At 36.0% G+C, this 23255-nt stretch overlaps 1 pseudogene; it reads left to right on the plus strand.

Moving 5' to 3' along the window:
* LOC127799770 (uncharacterized) overlaps nt 1-23255 on the plus strand; it is a 61881-nt pseudogene extending 38626 nt beyond the window's left edge.

Consider the following 23255-nt stretch of genomic DNA (forward strand, 5'->3'; position numbering starts at 1 on the left):
CTCACCTGATCCAAACTCGGCTTCACCAACTAAAACCATATACATCAAGCAATCTCACAATCACCCATCACACCATGATGATTACAACAACTAGATACATCTAGCGTACAACAACATTTACATTAAATCACATCACTACATATATGACTATATACCACATACAAACTCAGGCGAAAACACTAGTTGCCACATCATCCTCCCGACACCATCCCTGCTTGCATCTAGGCTCGCAACATCTACAACATGAGGTAAAACCTCATGAGTCATAAAGACTCAGTAAGGGTGCAAATGCATAAGTAAATGAAGTATGAGAGAGCATGTAATGCAAAAATGCAATGCAAAATGGGTAGTCTTCCCTGCCCTCATAACCTTTATAGGTTAAGGCATCAACCAACCCTTCCCACACACTAGTCTTGATGTTGCACCTTTTTGTATAATAGTTTTGATGATGAAAAAAACATCTATTAGCTTAATCCCTAAGTCATAAGTCAAGGTTGTGGTTTTTAACATATATCAATTTCAATATCAAGTATTACTTTGCGAAAATGAAAACCAAATGAATTCCAAGTATCGAGGTTTACAAACCCTTATTTTTTCTAAGTCTGGAAGGTTAGCACCTTATAAGGAGATAAATAAGAAAATATTTTCTTTTTAGAAAACTATCTCCCAATATCTTGATATCTAATATCCATTGGTATTAAAACGATTTTTAATGATTTTTTTATTAAATAGAAAGTATATATTTTGGAGATGGTATTATTGTTAAATCTTGAGTTTATACTAAAACCCAAATTCTACTTTCTTATTGTTATGGATTTTGATTTTCTAGATATTTTTATTGAATCCAAATAGGGGTACTTTCTTATTTACATTTATATATTAAAGTAAATGGAAGATAAAATAGAAATAAAAGAAAATGTGGACATTTACTTGAAATCTGTCATGTTTCTGTACATGTTTCTGTGCATGTAAATAAGTTATGATGTATACATGCTATGGATTATGCTTTCAAGTAAATCCTTCTAAAAATCTGTCATGTTTTGAAACCCCTTTGAAAAGGTTTTCAATGTTTTCAAGTGTATATGTTATTTCAAAACATCTATGTAATGCATATGTTTTCAAATCAGGTTTTGGACTATGTTTCAAAACTTGTATATCATGTTTCAAAACCTCTGAAGTATGTTTCGAAACCTTCATTCTATGTTTTGAAACCTTTGACAATTCTATCAGCAGAAATCTGAGATGCTTTTGTTTTGCATTTTTGTATTTATCTAAAAGCTTCTCAATTATTGTTTAATTCATTCTCCATGCTATGAGATTCAAATTCAAATTTGAATGTAAGTGCTTTTAATTAATCATAGTGGGCATAAGACTTTGTCTCCCACTCAATGTTGTCTCTAAGTGCAAGTACAGCTGGAAAGGCTGTATGTTTCGAAACATGAGGAGTATGTTTTGAAACCTAAGTGTAAAATTGTGATGTTTCAAAACATGTGTGCTATGTTTCGAAATCTACTTTTCTATCTTGTCTCTAACGACTATAAAACGACTAGATTTCTATCTCTTGATATAAATAGCAAGTGTTTGAAGATAAGAACAACTTACAACAGAAGAAAACACACTAGAGACACATACACAAGCACAAGTGGTGATCAAATCATTTATTCAAGCTCTCAAAGAAGATCTATCTACATCTTAATCTTGTGCATTGAAAGTGTGAAAGGAGAAGCAAGTGTAAACAACGAGTCTCATCTCTTCAGCTCTCCTCACCTCAAGCTTAGAGGTTTGTGCAACCATTGGTGAGGCATTTCATTGCTACAAATTTCATTGGGCTGTAAAGATAAGTTTTATTTATCTTGTTATTGTTGTAATTGTTGTAAGGTTTGAGTTGAGCTTAAAACTCATTGTGGAAAAGGTTTGAGTTGAGCCTAAAACTCACTTGTTGTAAGGTTTGAGTTAAGTTAATAAAAACTCACTTGTTGTAAGATTTGAGTTAAGCTGGTAAAAACTCACTTAGTGAAAGGTTTGAGTTGAACCATAAAAACTCATTGTACAAGGTTTTGGGGTGAACTGTGGTAAAACTTTGTTGTGGTTAATCACTAGTAAAAGTGATTGGGATTGAAAAATCCTTCAAGTGGGTAAACTTAAAGGTAGTGGACTAGGCAGGGTGCCGAACCACTATATATCTTGTGTGTAATTATTATTTCGCTTTTGCTTATCATTATTGCCTATTGCTCATGCTTTTAAAAGAGTTGTTTTCAAAGACCAAAATAAAGTTTCCTTGAGCTTAAACATATATATACATATAAAACATATCTTTGATATACAAATATCTTTGGTATACTCTTACTTTTGTAAATCATTTTTTCCAAAGATCATTAGTTTGAAATACAAGCCAAAAGATTTCGAATCAAGCAAAATAGAAAAGTGTATTTCAAAATATACAATCTATATTTCGAAACAAGCTATAACAGTAAGGTATATCTCGCAACATATATAGTAGGTTTCAAAACCTACTTAATAGAAAGTCTTATTTCAAAACATAACCCCTATATTTCGAAACTTAGTATTCTGCCATCAATTAAAGTTTTAAATTATCGAAACTTTATACAAATCCCAATTCACCCCCTCTCTTGTGATATATTTGCCATTATTAGGAACTAACAAGTCCTCCATATGGCCATAGGTACACTAGAACTCATACCATGCAAGTGTTAACTATTACATGCAACTCATAAATAAAAACATTTACAAATGCATACAAGACCACCACCCTTGGGGTCATCCTTTACCTGGCTCGAAGCCTCTTCTCTGCCACGAGCAAGAACGCTAGCCCAAATTTTGAACTCTTCTAGGATCACCGCCACCTCGGTCACCCCAGATGCAATCACAAAACCCAACAATATCATAAATTAAACCAAACCAGGGCCTTCGTTCTTGGCCAAACACCGCAAAAACCCACCCATCAATAACTTCCAAACAATCCCAATCACAGGTATAATCCAACCATCACTTCACATTACACTATATCACATAATGCTTTAACTCGAAAAGAAATTTAATTAATTTACCTTACCCTCTGGAGGAGAAATCCAGCCAACCGCCCATGGGATGCCATTTTATGCTCAAAACCCCATTTTTGAGTTCTCAGCATACTCCTTGAGTCCTAAGTTAATTTCTAGAATTTTTTCCCATTTGTCTGGAATTTTTTGACTTTTTTTCTATTTTTTTCTCCCTTTTTTCCTATTTCCATATTTCTTTTATTTTTCCTTTCTTTTTCTTTTTTTTTTCCTCTCTTTCTTCCCATCTTCTTCTTCCTCCCGCGCACAGCTCCTACGCGCGCGCTTACCACTGGCCACCTTGGCCTCCGCCACCATCACCTGTCTCTAGGCTCTGGTCAATCTCCACCAACAGTCAAGCCACCACCAGTTATCGGCATCACCGCGAGCAGCCACAGCGAGCCATTGCGACTGACGCCCCTGCGCACGGGTAGCACTACCATCTGCCATGGCCCGCTGCAACCAGCTGCTCTAGCTCCTCCAGCCATCAACGTTGCAGCCTCCGCGTGCTCCACCGCGCGCCACTGCTGGTCTGTCGCCGCTGTTGCTCCATTGTCATCGCTGCAACGCCTCTGGCTGTGGTTGCCATGGCAGATCTGCCACCACTGTCCACTCAAAATTTATAATTTTTCAAAATTTCAGCATTATTCTCCAAAATGCCCGAAAAATCCCTTAAATTTGAAAATTCCTCCAGGGCCAAAAATCAATTAAGAAATGCCCCCAAAACTCCAACTTTTTGAAAAAAAATGGCCGGCAGGGCCTGCTAACGCACCCGGGGCCTCGCTGTGCGCTGGCCTCACATGCCACACGCCCGCGCGCTCAGCCCCTCGTGTGCCTGCTCGCCCGCACGCGCGCGTGGCCGACCAACGGCCCTGCCCGCGCGTGGGGTTGCTGCCCCCCTGCTGCTGCAACTTCACCTTATTTTATTTTTATTTTTTTTTCTTTTTCTTGGGTCTTCCTAACCAAAACTTTCCAGAAAAATAAATTAAATAAAATACCTCGTATTCATTCAATTTTTGCCTTTATTTCTCCATAATTAAGGCTTAAACAACACTCTTGATGCTTCCACAACAATTCATACCAAAAGTGAGATTTAACCTAGGCTTCAACATGCCATAAGCCACTATCTCATTTCAATTTAAAATCAACACTTCAATAGAAAATACACTCATAAACTTGGGCTTTAACAAGCCATCACCAATCAAATAATTTTACATTTCTTAAATCAACACCACAACTTAGGCTTCCATAAGCCATGAATTTACAACAAATAAATAAACACCATGAGCTTTCAACCACAAGCTTGCAACTCTTCCTTTTCTCTTTTGACATAAGAACAACCTACAAGGGGAGGATAAAACCTCATGAGTCATAAAGCTCAATAAGGGTGCAATGAACATAAGTATGAATAAAAACATAATATGTGATGCCAAATGCATGTATGCAACATGGTTAGGGCTTCCACATCCTCACAACCACCTTGGTTTGAGGCTTTAAACTACCCTACCACACACAACCTCATGGCCATAGGTCCTTGAGCACAAACAACATGTCAATGCACACACTCAAAGTTTAAATACATACTTACAACTTGCAAAGCCACCATCCCATGGGGCTATCCCTTACCTCATTCTTTTTTTTGAAGCTTCAAGAATCTCTTAGCTTCATTTCCCACTCTTCTCCTTAAGAGCTCCTTAAAACAAAAATTTAAAGAAGCTAAGCTACCAATAAAAGAAGTGGAAGAAACTTAAACAAGCCTAAGGAAGAATACTTACATTCTTCTTTTTCTTCTTTCCTTTCCTTCTTCTCTTCATTTATTTCTTCCATGAGAGACTTCTTCCTATCACTCTTCTTTCTTCCTTCAAGACTCTTCAAATGGCAAAAATTTGAGACTAAAGCACTTTATTCCCTTTTATACTACTCTTGTCTTGAAATCTCACTTTCAAGACTTCATCTTGGCCCTTGATTTCCATTTGCTTTATGAGAGAAAATCCCAACCACACAAGGAAACACAATCCATGCCATTTCCTCTCTTTAAATTTCAACAATTGGATTATTTTGCCTTTACAAGACTTAATCTCCACCCTTAAAAGGAAACACAATCCATGTGCCTTTCAAAGAATTAATCTTAGCCATCCAAAATTAGTCTTTAAATTAAATCATTAATATGTTGGCAATCCTTGCCAACTTTCAAGACTAAATGGTGGCCCTTAGATCATTTCCAATTCCAAGAATCAATCTCATCCTTCCAATTTTTCATTTCCTTCCCATTTAAATTAATGGGACTATTTTCACCCCATTACATAAGAGACTACTTTGAAAGACATAAATCCTTCAGTTTCCATTTATTTATATCACCATTTTTATCAAACATTAATGGTGACTAATTTCCCATTTTCCTTGGGATATATTTAATTCACCATAATTTCAAGCATTAATGGTGACCATTTACTTTTCTTTTTTGGATTTTTTTTTAATCCAATACCATCATGCTTCTCATTAAATGCTTAAAAGACCAAAATCATTTCTTTTTGCATTTAATTAAATCACCCATTTATACTTGAACAAAACTTTGCCAAGTGTCACCTTTTAAACCCATACTTGGCTCTCAAGTTCTCATCTCATCCATCCATGTGGCATTACCACATTTATTCACCAATTTAGGGAAAACATAATTATTTTCTCAAATAATTCAATATCCACCATTTTTCCTATTTTCCATAATTAAATTTCCTTTATGGAATCACTCCAAATTACCAAAATACCCCTTTCATGAATTATTAATCCCATATCTCCACATAAATACAAAATTGGGATTAAATTCACTTACTCACCTAATTCCACATAGGAATTATTTCCAATTTACCAAAATACCCTTTATTAGATTTCACTATCCAAATTACCAAAACACTTCTCTCATAGGGCACCCTAATTCTCAAGGATCCATCACCTTCTCAAGGGTATTTTTGGAAATTTCACACTTCCTTTCTTATTCTCTTAACACCGGTTACACTGGGTGTTACACCTACTCTCGGCTCCCAGCCTCCCGAGCTCTCTCTCTCTCTCTCTTTCTCTTTTATTTTAAATTTCAGAAACAAGAATAGGAAGGTTCCTCCCAAGCTCACGCCTATATATATATATATATACACATAATTACACATTTAATCCTTTTATTTTCTCATAATTCCACTTAAAGAATTTAATAATTTCACTTGAGAATTCTTATAATTGCACTTGGATCCTCCAAGCTTTAAAATAAATACCATCAAGTCTCCAAATTGTTGATTTTCCCAAAATTAATAATCGGCATCTACTCGGTAATATCAATTTCATCCGTACGCCTGCATGGGACCTTTATTCCACCCGAAAACACTTTAGGGTTTCCTTACTCACAAAATCGAACCACCCCTAGAGTCCTCTTAACTTCTTGGAGGTCCCTTACAACCATTTGGTATCGACACCCATTCAGGTTTATATGGAAATTATTTCAAAAATTATCCCCGATCTGATCGCTTCTAGCGTCATTAACCTCACCTCGAGACTCTCACCAATCTCATACTCTCTTCCCTGGACATCCACATCCTGGGGCATTCCCTGCAGTCGATTTGGCAATTTTATTAATTAATTTCTTGAAATTCATTTCTTGGGCTCTCCGGACCACCCAAGGTCCTTTAAAATTGCTGGAAATCATATTTTTCCAACACCATGTAATATCGGGTATTACAGAAATTTAATTTTTTTCATATATTCCAAATTGCTTAAACCTATTTCAAAGTGGAGAAATGACTTGATCAACCATGTAAATAAAATAATTTGACATTTTCATCAAATTGTTTTTTCCTACAAATCACAGATTTTTCACGAAATATAGGTTTTACTTCTATTTCATTTGCAAGTTCTTTGGCAGAAAGTATAGCAGATTGAAATCATTTTTCCCTATAAGTTTCAAAAAAAATAAAGAAGACCTTTTAATTGATCTATAGCAATGTCAATATGCATATTTTCACTTTAAAAGCTCTTACTAACTGAATTAATCGCAAACAAAATATCAAACCAAATAGTCATGCCCAACAAAAATTCAAAATTCTCTAATTGATACAATGCAAGACATTTAGCTTCACTCTTTATTTTAGGATCATCACTACTTTCTACTACTTTCTGCTAATTCAAACAAAACATCTCGTATTTTTGGAGCTTGAAATCTGATTGACTTGACACTTTCAATACAACTTTTCCAGTGAGTTTGTGATAATACTTTAACAGTTAAATTAGATATGTTATTCTTTAATATTTTCCATCTTTTGGGTGAAGAAGAGAATAATGAATATATGCATTGTAGAACTCAAAAAAAATAATACAGCTCTAAGATAAGAGGAGACAATATAAAAAATTACTAAATTAAGACTATGACAACCACATGGTATATATAATGCTCCAGAATTTATCTCCAATAGTCTTTTTTGCACATCTTGTTGCTTTCCCTTCATGTTAAAATCGATATCATGTCCTTGCCCGCTTTTATCAATAACATCAAGATTTAAATTTTCAATTTCTCTTATTAGTTCACTAAAGAGGTCTTCTTCAAAAATGTCATCAACTTTTAAAAAACCTATGGTGTTGCTAAAAATACAACAATAAAAACTTCTATAGGGTGAGGGAAACCGTCGTCTGAAGTCGTGTGAGATGTTGATGTCCAAAAGTAAAGCTGTTGAAAGAGCTTTCTCGGAGAGAATGCTTCCTAAGAGAAAGGAGTCAAGGAATGGAGGATAAAGCTTGGCAGACAGGGGTCTCTTAGAGAGAGGGAGCCTCTCGTAGGGAACTAGTCTCTCGAAGAGAAATGGGTCTCTCGAAAAGAATTGACTAGCTTGGTGCCTGATTCAGTTAACAGCTCTCGGAAGGGATCTGGTACACCTCTCGGAGAGGAATAGATTGGCTTTCGGAAAGGAAATGCAACTCTTTCGAGAAGGTGTTTCAAGGGCCTAGAAGAGAGTACAGGGTTCTCTCGGAGGGACACAACTGATTTGACGATCAAGTCAGTATGCATGAAAAGGAAAAGCCGCGAAAGGAAATGAAAATGACTTTGGAAAGGGAAATTTAAGATAATTGAGATTAATTACCAGATGTTTAGGTCCCATCAATATTGTTGTGTCTTGCCTTTTATAAAAGTCCACGTCTTGATGATTGATTAGGACATGTGTATGAGGCCTTGCTGGCCTCTCGGAAAGGATGCTCCGAGAGGCTTCCCGAGAGAGTAGACTCTTGGACTTGCCCCTTCGAAAGGCTTTTGGAGAGAGCCTGTCGGAAGGCTTGGGAAGGCTTTCGCGGCCCTCTCCCCGAGGGTTCCTTTCTTTGAGGGAGCTCTCTCATAGAGAGAGGAAGGGGTATAACAACTATAACACCAGGTGTTACTAGTTTGAGAATGAGAAAGGAAGTGATAAACTTTAAAAAATGACCTTAAGAAGGTGATGGATCCTTAAGAATAATGGTGCCCTATGAGATGGGCATTTTGGTAATTTGGATAGTGAAGTCCAATAAAGGGTATTTTGGTAAATTGAAAATAATTCCTAGGTGGAATTAAGTATGTAAGTGAATTAAATTCCCCATTTTGTATTTATGTGGAGATAAATGGAATTAATAATTCACAAAGGGCATTTTAGTAATTTGGAGTGAAATTTCATAAAGGAATTTAGTTATGGAAAATAGGGAAAATGAGGAATATTCAATTATGTGAGGAAATAATTAATTTCTCCCTAAATTGGTGAATTAATGTGGTAATGCCACATGGATAGCTTGGATGGAAACATAGAAGCCAAGGTTAGTGTCTAGGGATGACACTTGGCAAAGCCTTGTTCAAGTAAAATGGAGATATTTAAATAAATGCAAAAGAAATGATATTAGTCTTTCAAGCATTTAATGAGAGGCATGATTATGGTAAATTAAAGAAAATCCAAAAGAAAATGGTAATTAGTCAACCATTAATGCCTTGGAAAATATGGGGATTTAATTAAATGAAAAGGAAATGGAAATTCAAAATGATCCAAGGGTGGAGGATTATTCTTGAAAATTGGAATTGATCTAAGGGATAGATAAAATCCTTCAAGTTGGCATGGATTGCCAAGTGGATAAAAAAAGGCTAAGAGTGTGTTTTCTCTTAAGGGTGGAGATTAGTTCTTCCAAAATGGATGGATGAGATTAAAGAAGGCAAAAAGCACATGGATTGTGCTTTCTTTGGATGGTTGAGATCTAACCTTGTAAAGTGAGATATAATCCAATGGTGGATATTTCACAAGATTAAGTGGCGTGGACAAAGCTATTTGTGTGGTTGAGATTTATTCTCACCAAATAAATCCAATGGCTAGGAATTATTCTTGAAGGATTGGGTGCTAGTATAAATGGGCTAGTTTATGGAAACCCTAATCTTTTTGGCAAAGTTAGTGAGAGAAATGGAAGAAGTCTCCCATTTTGTGGAGAGGAAGAAGAAGAATGGAGAAAGGAATAATGTCTTCCAAGGAGGAAGATGGAGAATAAGGTAAGTATTCTTCCTTTGGGAGCATGTAAGTTCCTTTTGTTCCATTTAATGGTAGCTTAGTTTCTTTAAAAATTTTGTTTCAAGGAATCTCTTAAGGCGAAGAGTGGCAATGAAGTTAGGAAGTTTTTGAAGCTTCAAAGAATGCTAAGGTAAGGGATAGCCCCACGAGATGGTGGCTATCAAGGTTGTAAGTATGGTTCATGATTTAATATGTGTGCATTGGCATGTTGTTTGTGTTCAAGGACTTATGGCCATGAGGTTGTGTGGGGTAGGGTAGATTAAATCCTCAAACCAAGGTGGTTGTGAGAATGAGAAAACCCTAACTTTGTTGCATTGCATGCATTGGCATTACATTTTATATTCATGTTCATATTTACTGTCATTGCACCCTTACTGAACTTAATAGCTCATCAGGTTTTTACTCTCAACTTGTAGGTTGTTCATGTGCCAAGAGAAAAAGAGAGTGGTGCAAACTTAAAGTTGGGAAGCTCATGGTAGATTTTGTTAATTTATGGCTTATAGAAGCCTAAGCATGTGTTTTATTTATTTTGTGGGTTCATGGCTTATGGAAAGCCTATTCTAGTTATATTTGATTCATGTGTTGTATTTTATTTTGATGTTTGCTATGTAAGCATCAATAGATTTGTGTAAGCCTCATTTGTGAAATGGAAGGAAATTTTGGATGTATGTTGAGATTTACTTTGGTATTGTAAAAGAATGATTTTTAGTTGGAAATGTGACGTTTGTGGGATTTATTTATTAAATTATGTTTTTGGAAAATTTGGGTTGGGAAGCCCAAGAGAAGAAAAAAAAAAGGGGGGTGTAGAAGCTAGTGGTAGCTGCTGGGGCCACAGCAGGCGGTAATGGGTGCACATGGGTGGCGCAGCTCGGGCCAGGGAGCGCGGGCGCAGGCGAGCGTACGACCGAGCGCGGCAGGCACTGGGGGAATTTTCAGAAATAAAGGAATTTTGGGTATTTTTGGAGAAAATGCCAAAATTTATGGAAACTTAAATTATATGAGTTTTTCCTCAAATTTTGGAAAACCAATGGGATGTTTGGAATTTTAAAAATATTTGGAGCCCGGAGGAATTCTTGGAAAGAAAAAGAATTAAAATACTAATCATGATGATTGGGCAAGCTTAATGAAAATTAATTAGCCAAGTGTGGTACATTTAAAGCCCAAATCTGCTAGTTGATCCTGAGATTGAGGGAAGGGAAAGCCGAACCCTAGTTCCCACCTAGGGCGTTTCATGTTGAAACATAGTCCGCCTTTCACAAATGGCCTGGCATGTGAGCAGTTTGAATGATTATTCACGAGTGGCACCGATAAGTGGGAGCGGGGCGTCACAATAACCTACAAAGTATTCTTTAATTATTATTGGACTAGTTGAAATATCCACATAGCTTAATATGAGAGACATTTGTTCTTAGTGACTTAAATCTGGAGTACAATCAAGTATAATGGAAAAATATTTTGCCTCTTTAATTTTCTTCAAACTCATACTCTTGACTTCATATGCTAACATCTGTATCAATTCATTTTGGATATTATGTCTCAAGTAATGATTATGAATTCCACCATTTTGAATATGTCGAACATGTTCTTGTAATATTGGATCAAATTTAGCTATAATCTCAATAATACTTAAAAAAAAATTATCATTCACATGATAAATCTTTTCATTAATTCCACGAAATGCCAAATTATTTTCAGCTAGAGCACGACAATAATTCTTTTTAAAACATTACTTCAATGTTCTTTTTCTTTATTAATTCTTACTCGCACATCCTTGTCAATTTCTTTACTCTTAAAAAATCCCAATTCTAAATCAAATCAAGCATTCATGTTAAGTAAGTGCTCCCCACTTGTTTCATGACTTTTCAACTTAGTACTAAGATTTTTCCAATCTTTAGTTCTTTCATTGCCAAATTGGCTCCCACTAGGTTTTCTATCAAACAGTTTGCAACAAAAGTAATAAACTTTGTCAAAATCCTTTGAATATTCCAACTATATTCTATCACAAGTTTCCCCATTTCATAGTCTTCTCACATAATAAAAAGTGAAAAAATGCCTAGAACTTTTATATTTCGAAAAATCTATATCACTTTCTCTAATTGAACCTTTTTTCCAAGTAATTGGGTGTCTTCATCATAAATGTCAACATTTGCGTCAAAAACCAAGTAATGCTTAGAGAAAAGAATATGTTGAGAAAAAGAGAAAAAAAAAGGTGCCAAGACATAATATATGATTTTTTTAAAGAAAGAAATAAGGAAGGAAGAAATGAAGAGTGTTTGATTATTGGTTAAGGTGTTGGGTCCTTCATGCCTAATTAACCCAAGTTGTTTCTAAATACTCTACTAATTTTTTAGGTCTTAACCTTTTTCCCTTTTATATCCTACCTTTTCCTTAGCCCCATTACAACCTTAATTATTAAAGACCATTGGATTTGTGTATGGCATGTGACATCAACAACAAAGATTGGATGAACAAGAAAGTTTATGGTAGTAATTGAGCATGAATTGAATTTTGAGTGAATTTTTTCAATCCTTAAACATTTGAGTGATGTGTAAGGGTCTACCATACTTGTTAATTGTTTTTTGAATGAAAATCTCTTGTTTATTTTAATTTGAGTTTGTTAAGTGTTTTAAGTTCATGACGTATTATAATATTGATTCCTTTGGTTGTCTTTGATTATGATATGTGATGTTTTTGGTGTCATTGGGGGAATTAGTGTGATTGTGACATGTCTTGTTGTTTTGTCTGAGGACGTGCAAAAGTTAAGTGTGGGGGAATTTGATAAACTCATAATTTTATAATTTTATTCTCTTAGCATTTAGTTTATTTAGCATGTTTTAGGTCTTATAGTGCTTGTTTATAATAATATTTTATATATAAGACATTAGTGGCAAAGTTTAATAAATTATGTTTAAAAAAAATAGAAAAATAAAAATAAATCTCACACATTTATTATTTATTATTATTTTCTTATATGTATTTATATAAATGTTATATATTAATTTTGCAGAAAAGATAACGAAGAATTGGAGCAAAAGTGAAGCAGTGAGCCAGGCATGGAATTAGAGTTGTAATTGGAGTTGAATTGAAGACTGAATATAATACTTTAATCAAGAGCCCACATGTGCGATTGAAGTTAAAATTAAAGTCCAGGAAGCTGTGACTTTGAAGGTGCAATTGAAAGCAAGAATATTATAATAAAATGATATTTCAATTGGAGGCCCACGCATGTGCAATGTGATTGGATAATTCAAGGCCCATGGAGTTGAAGAAGAAGGGCACTGCATACGCATATATACATTAATGAAAGCAGCACAAAATGTAGAGGCAGCAAAGCAGAGCAATTGAGGAGAACGGAGCAGAAGATTCACGGGCACAGTAGTGGCGCATGCGACAGATCCTTTTCTTTCTCCCTTAGCTGTTTTCTTTTATTTTCGATGGGTTGCTAAACTTTTATTCTAGTACAAGGATAATCAAAGTTTTGATTTTGCAGGAATTGTGAGATTGAATTGATTTTCATTATTCTCTTATTCTTTCTCTATTTATATATCTTCTATGTTTGTTAAAATTATTGTTTCGATTAATTAATACAAAAGAGTTCGTTGTATAATTGCCAGAACAATATATCGCCAATTAGAAATCTGAATCCGTAATTGTTTAGATGTTCTAATATTGGTGGCAATTAACATAATTAATTATGGATAGATCTTCAATTTATGTTATGGAGATATATAATCTAACTTAAATGAATCCAGCTTGTGTATTCATTGGTTTAAATTGGTCATCTTTCTAGTAATTAACGCTGTTGGTAAATTAAACCTTAAGAGCTTATTTAGGGTTGTTTATTAACAAGAAAAATAATCAATGAGCTTGTCTTGATTATTAGCAAAGTAAGGAGAGACAGGTTTTAGAGCTTGTTAATATCCATAACCAATTTAGTGAAAGAATATAGGGTTTTATTTTTGCATCGATGATCAATTCCTTGAATCAATTCTAAGATTATACCTTAGACTGGATACTTGCTTAAACTGATTTTCCGTTAATTCAAATCCCTGCATTTGTTTTATTTTAAATTGTTTAAATTCCAAAATTCAAACCCCCCCTCCCCCAATCGTTTCTTCTATTTATTTTAATTTTTCAAAGGAATAGATTTAACCAATCCCTGTGAATACGACCTTGCTCATCACTATCACAATTTATATTTTTAAGAGCAAGAATTTATTATTTGTTGGATTTGACACCCACCAAATTTTTGACATCGTTACTGGGGATTGGTGTCAAATAGATCTATTCTTTTTATTTTTATTTTTATTTTATTTTCTTAATTATTTTATGCCTCATTCTTCTCATACAGGTGAACTCCAATATGATCCTGAGGTTGAGAAGAAAGCTCAAAAGTTGAGGAAGGAAGTTAAATTAAGCAAACAAGTATCTCCATCTTCATCCCCCAGATTGGATTTACCAGTGGACTTGGTTGATTCATCTAGAGATATTGAAACGGAACAGGAGATGGCCAACGAAGAAATAACCTTAAGGGAATTGGCTGCACCAAATGAGAACCAACAGCCACTCTGCATTCAGTATCCAACCTTAGAGGTAGATTTTGAATTAAAATCTGGATTGATCCATTTGCTTCCTAAATTCCATGGCCGTGAGAATAAAGATCCCCACAAGCATCTAAAGGAATTCCACGTGGTGTGTTCAAGCCTGAAACCACAAGGAGTGACTGAAGAACAAATCAAATTGCGTGCTTTTTGTAATACCTCCTCGACTCAAGTATCACAGGTAGGTATACACCCAATCACCCAAGAGGTGTTAGGAAACCCTAAACAGCGAAAACCATGGATCGAACTTGCCAGAAAGTTTGAAAGGGTTCCCATACAAGCATAACATGCACAAGCCTTTCATTACGATAGGATTTAAGTCTAACATAAGAAAAAGAAGTATAATCTTCGAATTATTACAACACTTCTAAATAAGATTACATAAAATAACAGAAAAGTATTAAGCGTCCATAGTTTCTTTCCCGTTTGCCTCGCTCGCCTTCTTAGCTCCTAACATACCAAACATACCTGGAACATGGAACGTTCCAGGAGCATCAACCCAAGTTAGATTACACAAATCTAAGTGAGATGGTTTTAAGAAAGAAATAGATCATGCATGAAATGCAAATATGCAAAATGGAACCCCCTTTGTGGAAGCCATGCCAGGGTGTTGCAATCACCCCCAGGCATGCCATGCTCACCTCAAACACGCATATATGACTCCAAGAGCCACTCATGGCGGCCACTAGCTTGCCACAAAAACCACATGCCATGAAGTGATGAAATAAGATAAGAAACATGCTAAACAAAGAGAGCAAGTGAGTAGGTCCACATTCAACACAAATGATTCAAGAAATGAACAATATGAAGCACAACTAATGCAAGAAACCACTCACACTAGCTGTTGGTCTTGACGGTTCACCGTTTATAAGAATTTTGGCCCGATTTAGCTGTAGTTTCATACAGTACAAGTCACCAATCCAATATATTTTTACATATAATCATAGAGAATGATTTAAGGAGCAAAACCACAAAATTACAGAGGAAGAGACCATGTCACGCGCCCTCACGCACCACCAAAAGGGTGGCCACGTGCAGCAGTGGCTGGCGGGTGTGATGTACGCATCGTCTCCTTCCTTCTTACGGACTCTGCACCTAGAAATTAAAACGGCTATATCTTATTCATTTTAACCTCGATTGTAACACCCAGTGTTACCGGTGTTAAGAGAATGAGAAAGGAAGTGAGAAAATTCCAAAAATGCCCTTGTGAATGTGAAAGATTTTGAGAATGATGGTGCCCTATGAGAGGGGCATTTTGGTAATTTGGATAGTGAAGTCCATTAAAAAGGGTATTTTGATAAATTGAAAATAATTCCTATGTAGAATTAGGTGAGTAAGTGAATTAAATTTCAGTTTTGCAATTATGTGGAGATATATGGGGTTAAAAAATTCACAAAGAATATTTTGGGAATTTTGGAATTAATTCCATAAAGGAATTTAATTATGAAAAATGAGAAAAATGGTGGATATTCAATTATGGGGTAAAGTAATTAATTTTCCCTATATTGGAGAATAAATGTGGTGATGCCACATGGATGGAGGAGATTAGAGCTTGGAAGCCAAGGTTAGTGTCTTGGAATGACACATGGCTTAGTGTAGTCCAAGTTAAATGAAGAGATTAAATTAAATGCAAAGGAAATTCTAATTAGTCTTTCAAGCATTTAATATTAAGCATGATTAAGGAGAATTAAATAAATCCAAATGAAATGAAAAATTAGTCACCCATTAATGGTTGAAAATTGTGGGATTTATTTAAATGGGAAAGAAAGTATTTATGTCTTTCAAAATGGTCTCTCATGTGATGGTTGGAAAATAGTCAAATTAAATTAATTGGAAATAAAAGGAAATTTCCAAGTGATCCAATGGTTGTGCTTAAGTCTTAAAAGGGAAAAATAATCCAATGGATGAGATTAATCAAGATAAAGAGCATGGATTGTGCTTTCTCCTAGAGAGGAGACTTGTTTATTTGAAATGAATGGTGGAGATTTAATTCTCCTTAAGCACATGGATTGTGCTTTTAATGAATGGTGGAGATCCATTCTTGAAAATGGGAAAGGGTAGTATTTAAGGGCAAGTGAGGAGGACTTGTCTTCCTTTGGCCATTTGGAGAAAGGAATGAAGAAGGAAAGAAAGAAAGAGAGATGAGAAAGTCTTCCATGGAAGAAAAAGTGAAGAAGAAGAGAAGGGATCAAGGTAAGCTTTGTTCTTTCTTCTCTTTATTTTAAATATGCTTGAATGTAAAGTGAGTTCTAGTTTGAATGCCATCTTAGATGGGAGAAGATGAAGATGGAAGCTCTCTTGAAATTAAGATTTGAAGATTCAAGAAGAGGTAAGGGATGGCCCCATGGGAGAGTGGTCTTGCAATGGTTTGTAAGTATGTTTCATAAATGTATATGTTACATTTGGCATGTTCTTTTATGTTCATGAGACTTATGGCCATAGGTTAGTTTGGGAACATGGTTGAAATGGTGGGTTGATGCCTCTAACCTTAGAGGGTTGTGAGGGCAAAGAAACCTAGCCACACTTGCATGCATTTGACATCATATAATCTTATTATGTTCATATTTATTTTGCATTGCACCCTTATTGAGCTTAATAGCTCATGAGGTTTTACCCTCACATATAGGTTGTGGAAGCATGGGAAAAATCAAGACAAGGTGGAATGGCTTGTGAAGCATGGAAAGAAGATCCAAGAATAGTGTATAGCATTGAAAGGCCTATGTTGTTGTGTTTAGTTCATGTCTTGTAATTTATTTGTTTGGAAATGGCTTGTTAAAACTTAAGATCATGGGTGTATTTTATATTTTGAGAATGTTTAGCCTTATTGTGAAAATGAGATTGTGGCTTATGGCATGTTGAAGCCTAAGTTTTGGTGAAAGCCTTATTTTGGTGTGTTGTGGGAAGCACCAAAGCAATTAAATCCAATGATTTTTGTTGTGAAATGAGGCTTTGGGGTTGTGAAAGGTGGATGTTTTGAAGCATGTATGAGGGTAGGAATTCTGGAAAATTTTGGGCTAGAAAGGCCCAACAAAAAAAAAAAAAAAAAAGATTTTGGAAGCAGCAGATGGCAGAAGCTGCTGCTGGGCCGCACAGGCGCGCGCGGGCGTGCACGGGTGGTCGCACGCAGGTGCGGGCGGCCGCGCGGGGGCACTCGCGTGGGCTTGCGGCCAAGGCCCGCTGCCAATGCGCAGCTGGGCCCCGCCGACCAATTTTTTTTTAAATTTCTAAAAAATTGGGGAATTTGGGGCATTTCTAAATTGATTTTGGGCCCCGGATGAATTTTCCAAAAAAAGGGATTTTTCAGGCATTTTTGGAGATAAATGCTGAAATTCGAAAAATGAAAATTTGAGTTTTTCCTCCAAAATTGGTAATCAATCAATGTATGGATTGAAATGGTGGATTTTGGAGCCCAGTGAAATTCTTGGATGGAAAAAGAATTAAAAATAAATGGGAAAATTGAAATTGGGCATCTTAAGGAGATTTTCTTTATAGCCAATGCAGTGTGGTTAAAGCCCAATTCCGCTAGTGAATCTTAGGGTTGAGGGAAGGGAAGGACAAGCCTAGTTCCCACTTAGGGCGTTTCTTCTTGAAACATGGTCCACCCTTCACCAAAGGCCGAACAGGTGGACAATTCGGGTAATTGTTCATGAGTAACACCCGTAAGTGGGAGCGGGGCGTTACACCGATTTACCTTCCATTTGAACCTATGGACTCCCCTTTTTCGTGCTCTACAACCCTACAGAAAGAAAATTGGCTTACCTCTTTGATTTCTTTTCTATTTTTGCTACTTTCCGACCAGGTATCTCTATATTTCCTTCTTTGCTTTTTCTTTGGATTTCTTTCTTTCCTTGTTGCACTTGTTCTTTTCCTATGCTTTTAGTTTCACGTGGGCCTCTTCTCCTCTCCTTTTATAGTCTCTCAAGTCCCAAATCTCAAGATTTCTCTTAGCCCTTAAGTTACCTCATTTTCTACCCTAGCTATCATTACAATCTTTGATTTTTTCCTCCTTTGATTCTATCTTTCAATGCAAGTCTCCACTCCTTCCAATCCCAAGCCTCCAAATGCACCCCCACGTGGCCTTTAGGATAAGCACTATTATCTTCTTCTTTTGCAAGCCAATACTAGTCTTCCAAGTTATGTCATCTTAGATTTTAGGGTAAAATTAATCATTACAATCATTCTTCCTTAAGACTTTAGGGTAAAATTCCCAAATCCAATCCTATCTCTCCAACTCATGTCTTCTAGGATAAGGAATCATCATCGCAATTATTCCATCTAAATGGAACAAACTAACCCTTTTACAAGTTGTGGCATTTGCACTTAGGTCCGGTTTCTTCCTTTTCCTTATTACGTTAATGCCTTGAAACCATTTCTATTTATACTTTGGCCCTAAACTTCCATTTGAAATACTTTAATCATAAGATCCTATCTTGTTAATTCTTTTCCTAGGTACTCCTGACCTCTTTTCCACATTTACAAAATACCATTCACTTTATTATAACATCCAAGCTTTATATTAAATTCTGGGGTATTACACTTTTCCATTCTCGTTGGCCGATACAGCAAAGGATTGGCGGTTTTACTTACCTCCAGGTTCTATAACTACATGGATTGGGATGGTCAGATTGTTTCTTGATAAAATTTTCCCTGCTTCACGAGCTGCTAGCATCAAAAGGGAGATATGTGGAATAAGGCAAAAAGATACAGAAACTCTTCACGAGTATTGGGAAAGATTTAAACAATTGTGTGCCAGCTGTCCTCAACATGAAATTTTTGAACAAATTCTCATTTAGTATTTCTATGAAAGGCAACTACCTATGGAGAGGAAAATGATAGACCCAGCTAGTGGAGATGCTATAGTGAATAAAACCCCTAGTGCCGCTAGAGATTTGATCTCCATCATGGCCGCTAATTCACAACAGTTTGGATTCAGACAAGACACCCCTTTGAGAAGGGTGAATGAAATAAGTATATCTTCTCTTGAAAATCAAATATCCAATCTAACTTCTCTTGTTCAACAATTGGCTATAGAAAATTTGCAACAAGTTAAAGCTTGTGGAATTTGTGCTGCTACTGGTCATCCAACGGATATGTGTCCTACACTTCAAAAAGATTCTTTAGAGCATGCCAATGCAATTGGAGGATTCCCAGGCCCACCACAAAGGAAGTACAATCCTTACAATTCAGGGTGGAGGGATCATCCTAACTTCAATTATGGAGCAAGACCACAATTCCAACATTACCAGCCTAAACCACATATTCCACCACAACAGCCTTCCTCAAGTTCAAGTATGTCTCTAAAAGAAATTGTTAAATCACTTACAACTAACACACAACAATTTCAACAGGAGACAAGAACAAGCATCGAGCAATTGGAGAATCAAGTAAGTCAATTGGCATCTTCAATGAGCAGGTTGGAGACTCAAGGTAAATTACCTTCACAAACTGTTGTTAACCCAAAACAAAATGCTAGTGTAATCACCTTGAGGAGTTAGAAGAACCCACCAAGACGAAGCAAAGAATTTTAGGAGAAGAAACTGAAAAAGAAGTTGTTCCCCAATCTCAAACTGATAAGCCTAAAGGACTTAATATTGAACAACCCAAGGCATTTGTGACAAATCCTCATTTTCCTACTAGATTAAATAAATCCAAGAAAAATGATGAGGAGAAGGAAATCCTAGAAACCTTTGTAAAATTAAGGTAAATATTTCATTACTTTATGCAATTAAACAGGTGCCTCGTATGCTAAATTTATCAAGGAATTGTGCACCAACAAAAGAGAGTTGAAAGGTAATGAGAAGGTAAGTATGGGAGAGAATGTTTCAACCGTCTTTCAAAAGAAATTACCTCCCAAATGCAAGAACCCAGGTATGTTCACTATCCCTTACAAAGTAGGTAATGTCAGGATTAAGAAGCAATGTTAAATCTAGGAGCTTTAATAAATGTCATACCTCTTTCTATTTAATCATCTTTGAATATTGGTCCATTGAAAGAAACAGGTGTGATTATTCAACTTGCTGATAGATCTAATGTGTATCTTGAGTGAGTTCTTAAGGATGTTTTAGTGCAAGTTAATGAATTGATTTTTCCTGTTGATTTTTATGTGCTTAACATGGAAGAAGATGACTCATCTAATCTAGCACCAATCTTATTAGGAAGACCATTTCTAAAAACATCTAGAACAAAAATTGATGTGCATGATGGAATTCTCACTATGGAATTTGATGGTGAAATTATTAAATTTAATATTTATGAAGCCATGAGATATCCTAGTGATGTGTCCCCTGTTTATGTTATGGATGTTATTGACCCTTTAGCATAAGAAATTTTTGATCTTCTTGATGATGATAAGTTGAAAATTGCACTTAGCAAGAACTTCACTCTTGAAGGATTAGAAAAAGTTATGAAGAAATTTGTATTGGATTCTGACTTGCAAGATACAATCCATGAACTGGAGTCACTTAAACCTGTGAAGTATAATGTGTCTGAAATTGATTTGCCTCTTTCTCACCCAAAACTCTTTCCTTTTGTGGTGCAGGCACCAAAATTGGAATTGAAACTCTTTCCAGGTCATTTAAAGTATGTATTCTTAGGGAAAGGAGAAACTCTTCCAATGATAATCTCCACAAAGCTCTCTACTTTGGAAGAAGAAAAATTAATTCGGGTGCTTAGAGAGTATAAAGAAGCTATTGGATGGACCATGGCCGATATTAAAGGATTGAGCCCTTCTACATGCATGCATAGAATACTACTGGAAAATGATTGCAAGCCTTCTAGAGAAGCCCAACGTAGATTGAATCCACCCATGATGGAAGTGGTAAAGAAAGAAATCTTGAAACTTCTAGATGCAGGTATGATCTATCCAATTTCTGATAGCAAATGGGTGAGTCCAGTTAAGGTTGTCCCAAAGAAAACAGGTATAACAGTGGTTAAAAATTCTAAAGATGAGATGGTGCTTACTCATGTTCAAAATGGATGGCGAGTGTGTATCGATTATAGGAAGTTAAATGCATCAACTAGGAAAGATCACTTCCCCCTCCCATTTATTGTCCAAATGCTTGAACGTTTAGTAGTCCATACTCATTATTGTTGTCTTAATGTTTATTCAGGTTTTCATCAGATTCCAGTTGCACCAGAGGACCAAGATAAAACTACATTCACGTGCTCGTTTGGAACTTTTGCATATCGACGAATGCCATTTGGACTTCGTAACACTCCTGACACATTTCAAAGGTGCATGGTTAGTATATTTTCAGATTATGTGGAGAGCATCATAGAGGTATTTATGGATGATTTTACAATCTATGGTAATTCTTTTGATGCATGTTTAACTAACCTCACAAAAGTGCTTAGAAGATGCATAGAAACAAACTTAGTTTTGAACTATGAGAAGTGTCACTTTATGGTTGACCAGGGCATTATTCTAGGCTATATTGTATCCTATAGGGGAATTGAAGTTGATAAAGCTAAGATAGAAGTCATTAAATCCTTGCCTTACCCCACAAATGTGCGGGAAGTTCGCTCTTTTCTTGGACATGCAGGATTCTATCGGCGCTTTATCAAAGACTTTTCCAAGATCACTCAACCCCTATGTAGGCTACTACAAAAAGATATGGTTTTCAAATTTGGTGAGGCATGCAAAGGAGCATTTGACAAATTGAAAGATATGCTCACTTTAGCACCAGTTATCCAACCTGCGAATTGGAGTCTTCCATTTGAAATCATGTGTGATGCAAGTAATCGTGCAGTTGGTATTGTGCTTGGACAAAAAGTTGGAAAAGCCCATCATGCCATTTACTATGCCTCCAGGACACTTGATGATGCATAAAGCAACTATTCCACAACTGAAAAAGAACTTTTAGCTGTTGTTTTTGCTTTGGAAAAATTTCGTTCTTATTTTCTTGGCACTAAAGTGATTATTTATTTTGATCATGCAGCTCTCAAGTACTTATTTTCAAAGAAGGAGGCAAAACCTAGACTCATTCGATGGATTCTCTTGCAGCAAGAATTTGACCTGGAGATACGTGATAAAAAAGGTACAAAAAATTTGGTTGTTGATCATCTCAGTAGATTAACCACAAATGAAGAGCCATCCCCGTTACAGGACAACTTCTCAGATGAGTATCTCTTTTCTCTTCAAGAGACAGTCCCCTGGTATGCTGATATAGTTAATTATTTAGTTACTAGAACACTACCAGATGACTTGTCTAGAGCTCAAAAAAAATAAAATAAAAAGTGATGCTAAATATTATGTTTGGGATGACCCTTACTTGTGGAAACATTGTTCTGACCAAATTATTCGCAAGTGTGTATCTCAGCAAGAAATTCCATGCATTCTTACATTTTGTCATTCATATGCATGTGGAGGACATTTTGGTCCTAAGAGAACAGCCCGTAAGATATTAGAGTGTGGATTGTTTTGGCCTACTTTGTTCCTTGATTCATATATGTTTTGCAAGTCTTGTGAACAATGTCAAAAAACAGGAAACATAGGGCATAGAGATCAAATGCCACTTACCGCTATTCTTGTTTGTGAAATATTTGATGTGTGGGGTATTGATTTCATGGGCCCTTTCCTTTCTTCTTATAATAATGTTTACATCATTCTTGCTGTGGATTATGTTTCAAAGTGGGTAGAAGCTAAGGCTACCCGAACTGATGATGCTAAAGTGGTTGTAGATTTTGTCAAATCTCATATTTTTGTTAAGTTCGAGACACCAAAGGCTATGATCAGTGATTGCGGGACTCATTTTTGCAATAGAGTTGTGGCCACTTTATTAAAGAAATACAATGTTACCCACCGCATCTCTATTGCTTATCACCCACAAACAAGTGGACAAGCTGAGGTATCCAACAGAGAAATCAAATCCATACTCGAGAAGACTGTTAACCTAAATAGGAAGGATTGGAGTCTAAGGCTTGATGATGCACTTTGGGCTTACAGAGCAGCATACAAAACTCCTATAAGTATGTCTCCTTACCGTTTGGTATTTGGAAAATTGTGTCACCTTCCGGTGCAGTTAGAGCACAAAGCATATTGGGCTATCTAG

The sequence above is a fragment of the Diospyros lotus genome, chromosome 4 (assembly GCF_014633365.1).
Source record: "Diospyros lotus cultivar Yz01 chromosome 4, ASM1463336v1, whole genome shotgun sequence".
Classification (NCBI taxonomy): domain Eukaryota; kingdom Viridiplantae; phylum Streptophyta; class Magnoliopsida; order Ericales; family Ebenaceae; genus Diospyros; species Diospyros lotus.